Source organism: Bos indicus x Bos taurus, chromosome 5 (genome assembly GCF_003369695.1).
Source record: "Bos indicus x Bos taurus breed Angus x Brahman F1 hybrid chromosome 5, Bos_hybrid_MaternalHap_v2.0, whole genome shotgun sequence".
Lineage (NCBI taxonomy): Eukaryota > Metazoa > Chordata > Mammalia > Artiodactyla > Bovidae > Bos > Bos indicus x Bos taurus.
In genome coordinates, this window is record NC_040080.1 from 36528934 (window position 1) to 36538847 (window position 9914).

At 40.6% G+C, this 9914-nt stretch overlaps 1 long non-coding RNA gene across 1 annotated transcript; it reads left to right on the top strand.

Annotated features, from left to right (window-relative positions):
• The first annotated feature begins 3364 nt into the window (after positions 1-3364).
• On the top strand, positions 3365-5026 carry LOC113892579. Its single transcript, XR_003511085.1, has 2 exons — positions 3365-3408; positions 4555-5026. It is a non-coding gene; the product is annotated as an uncharacterized LOC113892579 (long non-coding RNA).
• Positions 5027-9914: the final 4888 nt, after the last annotated feature.

A 9914-nucleotide genomic window follows, 5' to 3' on the forward strand; every position in this document is an offset into this window, starting at 1 on the left:
TACAGGATCAGTTATTCAGTACATTTGTTTTACTGTAATAAGGAAAAAATATGAAAAGGGAAAAGAAAGTGTTTTACCCTTTCTGTATTTCACTCCCAAACCTTTCTCCTTAGCATTTGCTTCTTTATCTTAACATCATTGCCTTTTAGCTGGAAGGAAGCCTCTTGTCCAACTTGTTTCCTTTTACAGAAAAGCAAGCTGAGGCCACATGAGGGTAAGTGACTTGCTCAAGATTACTCAACTTCTCTCTCGTTTCTCTATTTAACTCGTCTTTGGCATAAGTTCTTTCTATTTTGTTTTATTTTGTTTCTTTACTCTTTGCCATATTTGCTGTTTGATTGGAATCTGCAATGACACACTTTCTGACTTCAACAAATTGGAAATCCCCACTCCATATTCTCAAGGAGAGTAAGTGTGTTTCTTTTATTTTTCTGGAACAAGGTGAAAACCCCACATTCATTTTGCTAATATATTCCAGGACATTTCTTCTACACTTTTTTTTTTTTTGGTAGAATAAAATAAAGTAATAAAATAAAAGTTACTCATGTGCTCCCAACCTCAATGACCCCGAGTAAGCAGGGGAAAGGAAAGAGTGATTCAGGGGAACCCAAGAACCTGCTTGAAGAGGAGCAGCTCTAAGTGGCTGGGGAACACTGAGGGGCAGAATAAACAGCCCTTGGACAATGTGCATTTGGTGCTGATGAGATGACGCTGGGGACTAGAATCCTCCAGTGAGCTGCCGCTGCCCTCACTTAAAATCACAGACTCCAGAGCCAGTTGGATTGCTAAGGGTCTGAGTCTAGGTTTTGGTACCATTTATCAGGACATATGGTTTATTCGCTAAGTCACGTCTAACTCTTTTGCCACCCCTGGACTGTAGTCCACCAGGCTCCTCTATCCATGGAAATTCCTAGGCGAGAATACTGGAGTGGGTTGCCATTTCCTTCTCCAGGGCATCTTCCTTAGTGACTAAACAACAGCAACCAACTACAGACTCTTAGGAAAAATTCCTTAACTACTCTATACCCAAGTCCCTTCATCCATAAAATTAATAAGAGCACTTACCCCATAGAGTCGTTGTGAAGATTGTAAGAATTTGTATCTGTAATGTCCTGGAAATGGTGCCTAGAACATTCTAAAGGATCAATCTGTGCTAATTATTATCATTACCTGTAATTACCCTTTCTCCTAACCCTACGCCCAACTTTAACTATCAAGGCATACTTGTTCACAGTTAACAGTCAAAACAGAGAACAGTTTCCAAAGCATGCTTTCTTAGAGAATTTTCTGGTAGACTTCAAACTTTGAGATGCAAGTCTGGCCTCTGGTTAATATAACAAGCCTCTGTGTACCTAATATGCACCGGGTTTTCTCGGTGTGACATGAGAACTACAGCAGGAGTGACAGTCCCACCAACCTCAGGTCTTCCTATTTGGGGTTCCTGCTCCAAATGCTGGGCTTCCTTTGTGGCTCAGATGGTAAAGACTGCCTGCAGAGTGGAGACCTGGGTTTGATCCCTGGGTGGGGAAGATCCCCTGGAGAAGGGAATGGCAACCCACTGTGCCTTTCTTGCATGGAGAATTCCATGGACAGAATTCTCCTGGTGGGCTACAGTCCATGGGGTCACAAAGAGTTGGACACGACTGAATGACGAACAGTAAGCTCCAAATGCTCCTTGTCAGTAAGCAGTAGTTATTTCTTCCCAGTCATCTTCCTGTCCCTTTGGTGATTCCCTTTTCAAACCTGGGCTTGTCCTCTGCAGAGTTACATCCTGATACTTCTAAAGATCACCAGGATTTCAGAGTCGGCCCTTTTTGATGCATGAAGAGGTTTGGTATGCAAATAATGAGATACTTCTCCCCCTCATCAAGTCATCACTCTTTCTACCATTGTGTCAGTTTTTTTGCCTTTAGAAGGGTTGTTGTAGATCTCTCAGGAAGTATCACATAACACAAAAAAGTCAGGAGAGGAGCTAAAGAAAATTTCTAGTGGCAGTTAATGGGCTTGACATCAGCAGATGCTGAAGGCCATCTTATGCTAGGAAGAAAAACAGTGATCTAGGTATCTCTGTGATGCTAATGGAACCATTCCACAGGAGAAACTTCCACTGCTTCTGCTTTTTAATCTTTGTCTTGTGTACAACCACCAGTGCAAACAGGCGACACCCACAATGACTGGGTAAGCTGGTGAATTGCATAAACTCTTTCCAAAGCGGTCGGGATTGTCCCTCCCCACTGCATTTGACAGATAAATCAAACATGCAACTTAAAGCTAAAACACATCAGACTTTGGAGTTAGTAGGTAAAACAAACCAGCACCATCATCTGTCAATGCCACCAAAACAGAAACATTCTTCACCTGTTCAACATGAAAAGAGGACCGGGTTCCTGCTTATCTCCTGCTGAGCAAGTGAGTAATGTGAAATCAGCCACGGGGAAGCCTGCCACGGTCTCAGAACAGGCTCCTCTGCTCTGTGTGGTGCCCTTGGCAACACAACAGAAGGCTGAGGGGAGCTGGGAGAGGCCTGACCGAGGACAAGGAAAGAATGGCATGAAATACGATGCAGCTGCTGAACTTTCTTTTCATTAACTTTAAATTATATCAATTTCTAGACTTTTGGATACCTACAGAAAGGAGAAAAAAAAAACACTGAAGAGACAAGCTGTCTGCTTTTAACCTAACTCAAATTGAGCAATAATGAAAGTGACTCAGCCTGGTGCAGAAAGACAGGACCACCACTATCCCTGCTACCCACCTTTCAATTTTATTTAGCTAGAAGTTTCCATTTCAGCTCTCCTCCTCCAAGACCAGAAAAACACAGCTCCAGAAGGAGGCAGTCCCCACAGCTGGCTCTTCTGCCCAGCCTTGCCCCTACCTGGAGCCATCATTTCAGCTTGCCTATTCATGCTGTCCCAAAGCTCATCTACCAGACATGGCCAGTAGCGCCTGGATCATTAAATTATTTTTGTACTCCATTATCCAAGCATCTTTTAGGGAAGAGGTGACTAGGAAGCTGTTTCTTGGCTATACTAAGCCAGCAAAGATTGGGGTGGATGGATGGGAATGTGGTAGGTGGAAGGGTGGGTATTATCTCTCCTTGCCAGATCCCCAAGTGTTCAAGGTATTAGCCTTCCATGCCCTTAACTGATCTTAGCCCCGAGGTGCCTTTTATTATAACTGGATCTACAGGTCTTTGAATGCTCTGAAGTTTTCCAGAATAATTGTGCCTCTTTGTTGTTTAGTGGCTCAGTCGTGTCCAAGTCTTTGCAACCTCATGGGCTGTATCCCACCAGGCTCCTCTGTCCACGGGATTTTCCAGGCAAGAATACTGGAGTAGGTTGCCATTTCCTCCTTTAGGGGATCTTCCAGACCCAGGGGTCAAATCCTGCCACGTCTCCTGAATTGCAGGTAGATTCTTTACTGCTGAGCCACTGTGGTGGGGGTTGGGGGAAACAAGAGCAAGAGGAAAAGGAAATGTCAAAGATTTAACACTCTAATACATGCTTATTGAATACTTACTTTGTGTTAGTTATCATTCTAGGAGCTGGTTGTATAGAGAGTAACAAAATTTACATTCATGCAGGAGAAACAGACAATGAAATATAAGCAAATAAAAACATTTTAGATAGAAGTAAGTATTATGAAGAGCAGAGTCTTTTGGGAGAGAGTGAAGGGGCAGGGCCACATTGAGATAATGAGGGAAGACCTCTTTGGGGACATACCATTTGATCTGGGACCTTAGTAATGAGAAGAAATGAGCCACGCAATGCTTTTTTTTTGAGGGAAAGCATTCCAGGCAGGAGGAACAGCAAGAGTTCATACCCAACAGTGAGGTTAGGCAATCAGAGAAAGAAGATGAAGGAATCTTGATCAGAATGCCGTAGGGGCAGGCTGCTACCAGATAGGAGTGAGGAGGTAAGTTGAGGTCAGCTCCCAAAGGGATCTGACCAGGGAAAAGAGTTTGGGAGATACTGGAGTGTTGGTAAGCAGTGCAGTTATAGGAAGTCTGCCGCTCTGTTTCTCATTCCCACATATGACATGTGTACACACACACACACACATAAGGAAGATACATAGAGTAGAAACTGAGCTTGGGTTATGACAATACTTTTTATAATTGCATGTTACTTTAGATTTGATATTTAGAAGGTTGAACTCTTTCTCAGAAAGGCAAGAAGGGCTATGTTGCAAAATAAAGCAAATGTTTCCTTGAAGCCCTTTTATAAAATTAATACCTGAAATGGAATAGCGCCATCCATACACAACTCAGGGGGGACATTAATCTTTCAAAGCCAACTGTTAAGATATTTTGTTATGGCTAGAACAGGGACACAACAGGGAAGAGAAAGCTAGATCGTTTTCTCACTAAGTCCCCAGGGCTTAGATATCCATTAAGAGAAGGCACGACTTGGTTTAAGAAACCAGTAACCAGTAATTTACAAGTGGCTTGGTTTCTCCATATTTGCAGAGAGTACCAGGTCTCCCTCTGAGATCCAGACAAGAACCTTCAGTTTTACTCACTTGTTTAACCACAATGGTTTCTCTTTGTTCCAGGACATTGGCACCAAGCTGGAAGATCCAGTCAATGAAAGGACTTGAACAAGTAAATGTTTTGGGGGTGTTGACCTATGAAACTTCTTTAAATACTCCTTTTTCTATGTCACTTTCTTTCTTTTCTTTATTTCCTTCTTCCTTTCCTTTCTTTCAAAACTTTTACTGAAAGGAAAATCTGACAGAAAATATTTTCTATTATGAACTGTGATTGTGTCTAATAAAGCTAAAATTACATAATGCTATTCTTGTAAAAAGATGAAGTTTTAAACACCTAGTGATTAGAGGCATTTTTCAGACTATAGGTAAACAGAGACTCCATATCCACAGAATTTCTTGTTGTTTAAAGCAAATATGTACAAAAGTCAAACACATACCTTTTTATAAAACAAAGTTAACATTTGAAGAAAGACTGTGATGGACTCAAGCAATGTACTTATTAACAAAGAATAAATGAAAACATGAATTTCTTGTAGATATATTCTTATTCAGTTAATTATATTAATCCTTTGCCAACTTAAAGACTTTAATGAAATACAAAATATTTTAAATGAGTAAAAAGAAGTTGAACATTACATAAGATAGGGACAGTATAAAGAGTAGGAGAAGAAATTGCTCTAATTAAGCAAAATACTTAGCTCTGAAAAATGTGGACACTTTCTGCCATCACATACTTCAATTTCACAGTGGTGCGCTCAGTAGCTCAGTCATGTCCAACTCTTCACAACTTCATGGACTATAGCCCGCCAGCCTCCTCTGTCCATGGTATCTTCCCAGCAAGAACAGTGAAGTGGGTTGCCATTTCCTCCTCCATTTCACAGTGATTCTGAGCCCTAAATAACTTAGATTTTTAAATTTCATTTTCACCTCAGAGATAGTTCCTTCATTTAAACAGACATTGGAAGTTAATTCAATGACTAAAAATCTAAAGAACTGAAGTTTGGGAGATGGATCACTGACCCCCAGTAGATATCCATTTTCTAATCCCCAGATCCCATGAATGTTATTTTACATGGCAAAAAAGGATTTTGCAAATGTGATTAGGTGAAGAACCTTGAGTGATCATCCTGGATTATCTGGATAGGCCCTAAACATAATCACATGGATTCTTATAAGAGACAAGAGGAGGACATTTGACACAGAGGAGAAGAAGACAGTCTGAGCACTGAGTCAGCAGTTGGTGTGATGTGGCCACAAGCTAAGGGGTGCTGGCAGCCATTGGAGCTGAAAGAGACAAGGAATGGGCTCTTCCTGACAACCTCTGGAGAGGGGCAGCTCTGTTGATACCTTGGTTTGGTGAAACTGACTCAGCAATTACAGGAAGCCATGGCAACCCACTCCAGTACTCTTGACTGGAAAATCCCATGGACAGAGGGGCCTGGTAGGCTGTAGTCCACGGAGTCGCTAGGAGTCGGACATGACTAAGTGGCTTCACTTTCACTTTTCACTTTCATGCATTGGAGAAGGAAATGGCAACCCACTCCAGTGTTCTTGCCTGGAGAATCCCAGGGACGGGGAGCCTGGTGGGCTGCCATCTATGGGGTCGCACAGAGTCAGACACGACTGAAGCAACTTAGCAGTAGCAGCAGCAGGACAAAAAAGGTATTCTGAATTAATACTCACTGGCATCTTAAAAGGAGTAAAAATAGCTGTGGGGAGCAGGAGAATGTTTTTAATGAGGCAGCATTGAAAATTATTTTATTTCTATATCAGAGGAGTAAAGTACAGTACCTATTTCATTGTTTAGTACACATGACTTCTTCAAAGCAAAATGGATAAATATCTAGGTCATATTGACTGGTACAATTTTAGTACTAGGCATGTAGAAAGCACTGATGCTTCACTTGTTGAAAAAACTATAAACTCTTAAACATTTTTATATCAACATAATACATGCACATAATAAAAAATTGTGCAGAGTTTAGGCTGAAAGCTAATTTTCTTCCTTGAGAAATTAAAAGGATTAAAAGGGAATTTTATGAATAACTGTATGCCCATTATTTCAACAACTTAGGTTAGATGGACAAATTTTGAGAAAGTTTCAAATTACCAAAACTGACTCAGGAAGAGATAGAAAATTGAAATAGATCTATAATAAATAAAGAAACTAAATTAGTAATTAAAAATCTTCCCACAAAGACAAACTCAAGTCCAGAGATTTTCACTGGTGAATTCTAATATTCTATCTAATATTTACAGAAGTAATACAATCCTTCACAAACTCTTCCAGAAAGTAGAAGTGCGAACACTACCCAACTCATTTTATGAGGCCAGTATTACTCTGATACCAAAGTCAAACAAATAACTCACAAGAAAAGAAAACTACAGACCAATGACCTTTATAATTATGGACAAAATAATAATTAAGACAATTTTAGTGTAACTGAATCCAGTGGCATAAAAAATGAAGACAAGGTAAGATTTATCATAAGAATGCAAAGTTGGTTCAACATCTGAAAATCAACTTAAAATATGAGGAACAAGCACCACATGATCATCTCAATAGAAGCAGTAAAAGCATTTGACAAAACATCACAGTCTTCACAATTAAAAATGTAACCACACAAACAATAGAAGGGAATTTCTCCAACCTATGAATGTAGTGATGCTTTCTCAATACTCTAAATTTGCTGCAAGGTGTTTAATTGTGTAATTACAATAGATAAATTTTATTACACAAAAATTATATCTCAGTGTAGCTATTATTAAACATAATGCCTATAGTATTGAATTCTCATCAGTAGAAGATGCTATAAGCAAGAAGTGAACCTTTACTATGTTCTCTTTGGAGCACAGCTCATTAAGATTGCTCAATCTTTAGTGGTTTACTCAATTGAGATTTAAAAAACTAATCGTATTCCATGAACTATACAACCTAAAGCCTAGCATTTAAGTTATTACATGACTTCACTATAACTCATTCTATCTACTCAAAGCAGCTTCTTGTACCCATTACTCATTTCTGACCGTTTTCTGATTCTGAACCCTTTATCCACTAGGTGGTACTTTTGGCATTTGTAGCTTCGTTGCTAATCAAAAGACCTCAGGGTAGTTTGAGAGAGGCAAATGCATTATATAAACAGGCCATTTGTTAGTGGGATATTCACAAGCTGAAGAGAGCCTTTATCAGATGTACTTAGACAACTTTAACACACACTCATGGAATACATCTTTTTCTTTTCTTTAGCACAAGTGGAATATGAAGGATTTCATGTTTCAGAATGTTTCCAAAATATGGGTTCCTTGGGCTATATGCACATGAAAGCCAATCTTATGAGGGAGCAAGTGAGCAGCTGCCGTAGTAATAAGGCTTCATTTGTTAATTCTTCAGCCAATATGTATCGAACAACTGCTCTGTGCCAAGCACTGTTCTAGGTATTGGAGGCACAGCTGTATTCAAAAGTTCTTGCCCTCATGGGATCTGCAGTTGCAGGAGAGATAATCACAAAACAAATAATTGTTGATGTTTGGTCTGTTAGGACTTTGGAAAAACTTGCAAAGCAGGAAAAGGAGAAATTGGAATGATAGCAGTCACCATTGTATGTGGAGTGGAGGCCCAGAGCTTTTCTAACAAGATGAGGTTTAGTACAAATGCTATATTAAAATGCAGGCATTGTGTCAGTTAGACTTCCCAGGCGGCTCATTGGTAAAGAATCCACCTACCAATGCAGGAGATTCAGGTTCAGTCCCTGGCTCAGGAAGATCCTCTGGAGAAGGAAATTCCAGTTTTCTTGCCTGGAAAATCCCATGAACAGAGGAGCCTGGCGGGCTATAGTCTATGGGGTCGCAAAGAGTCGGACACGACCGAATGACTAAACAACAGCAACATCTGCAGGAAGCAGGGGAGGGGATCATGCAGCTCCTTTGGGGAAAAGCAACCCAGGCAGAGAGAAAACACAGTGTACAAAGGATTGTAGGCAGGAGCACTCTCGGTATATTCATTTAAGAGGAGAAAGGGCATGTGAGTGGGTGTGGCATGGAGTGGAGAGGGTACATGGTGGAGATTAGTTCAGAGGCGTAGACTTGGTGTGGCTTGTAGAGCATGAAGGGCCTTGCAGGGCATTTTAAGACCTGTGATTTCACTCTGAGTGAAGGGTTTTGAGCAAAGAAGTAATACAATCTGACTTCTGTTTTAACAAGATTACTCTGGTTGCTGTGTTGAGGCTGACTTCAGTAGGACAGAGGTAGAAGCTGGGGAACAGAAGCTGGGATTATTGCAATAATCCAGGCAAGAGGTGATGGTGGCTTAGATCAGGGTGTAAGCCATGGGAGAGACAAGAACAACATGCTTTATTAGCTAATGATTAGCTAATGGGTGTGAGAGAAGGAGAAGAGCCAAAGATGACAATTTATTTTAATTATTTAACAGAAATTTGTAAGTGTGAAACTGTTAGTTGCTCAGTCATGTCTGATTCTTTGCAACCCCATGGACTGTAGTCTGCCAGGCTCCTCTGCCATAGAATTCTCCAGGCAAGAATACTGGAGTGGGTTGCAATTTCCTTCTCCAGGGGATCTTCCCTACCCAGGGATCAATCCCCAGTCTCCTCTACTGCACACAGAGTCTTTACCATCTGAGCCACTTGGGATAAAGAGTGTGAGAAAAAGAGAAAAGCCAAAGAAGATGATTTATTTTAATTATTTAAGAGAAGTATATATAGTGCTAATTATATTACAAGGCACTGTTCTAAGTTCTTGACAAATATTGACTCGTTTAATCTACGCAATAGGCCCATGAGATAGGTGCTATTTTTGTCCTCCTTTTCCTGCCTTCAAGGTTTTGGCTCTGAGAAGCTGGAAGGATAAAGCTGACATCTACTGAGAGAGGGAAAGCTATATGAAGAGCAGGTTCAAGGTGATATGTTAAGGTCGAGAAGACTGAAATAACTGTGTGAAGATGCCAAGCAGGTGGTTGGTTATGCAAGACTGGAGTTCAGGAGAGTGATCTGGTTTGGTGATACACATGCAGTGAAAAGATGTTATTTAAAAACAGGAAACTAGATGACATCTCTAGGAGAGTAGAGATTCAGCAGAGGGTGAAGCACCAAGCTTGGGGCCATCCAATATTAATGAGGACATGAAGATGAAGAATCAAAGAAGACAGGCAATGGCCAAAGAGCTTGGCATCCTGGCAGCCAAGAGAAGAAAGTGAAGGAGAAGATGGTGAGGAACCATGTTAAATGCCTCAGCTTCATCCAGGAAGACAGAGCTCAGAATTTATTGGTTACTTTGAAAAGAGCTATTTCATTGAGTGGTAGGGATGAAACTTGGTGTGCAAATGAGGCAACAGAAAAGAAGAGGAGGAAATGATGAATAAAGAGAACTCTTTTGAGACATTTTCTATAAAGAGGAATAGAGGAATATGG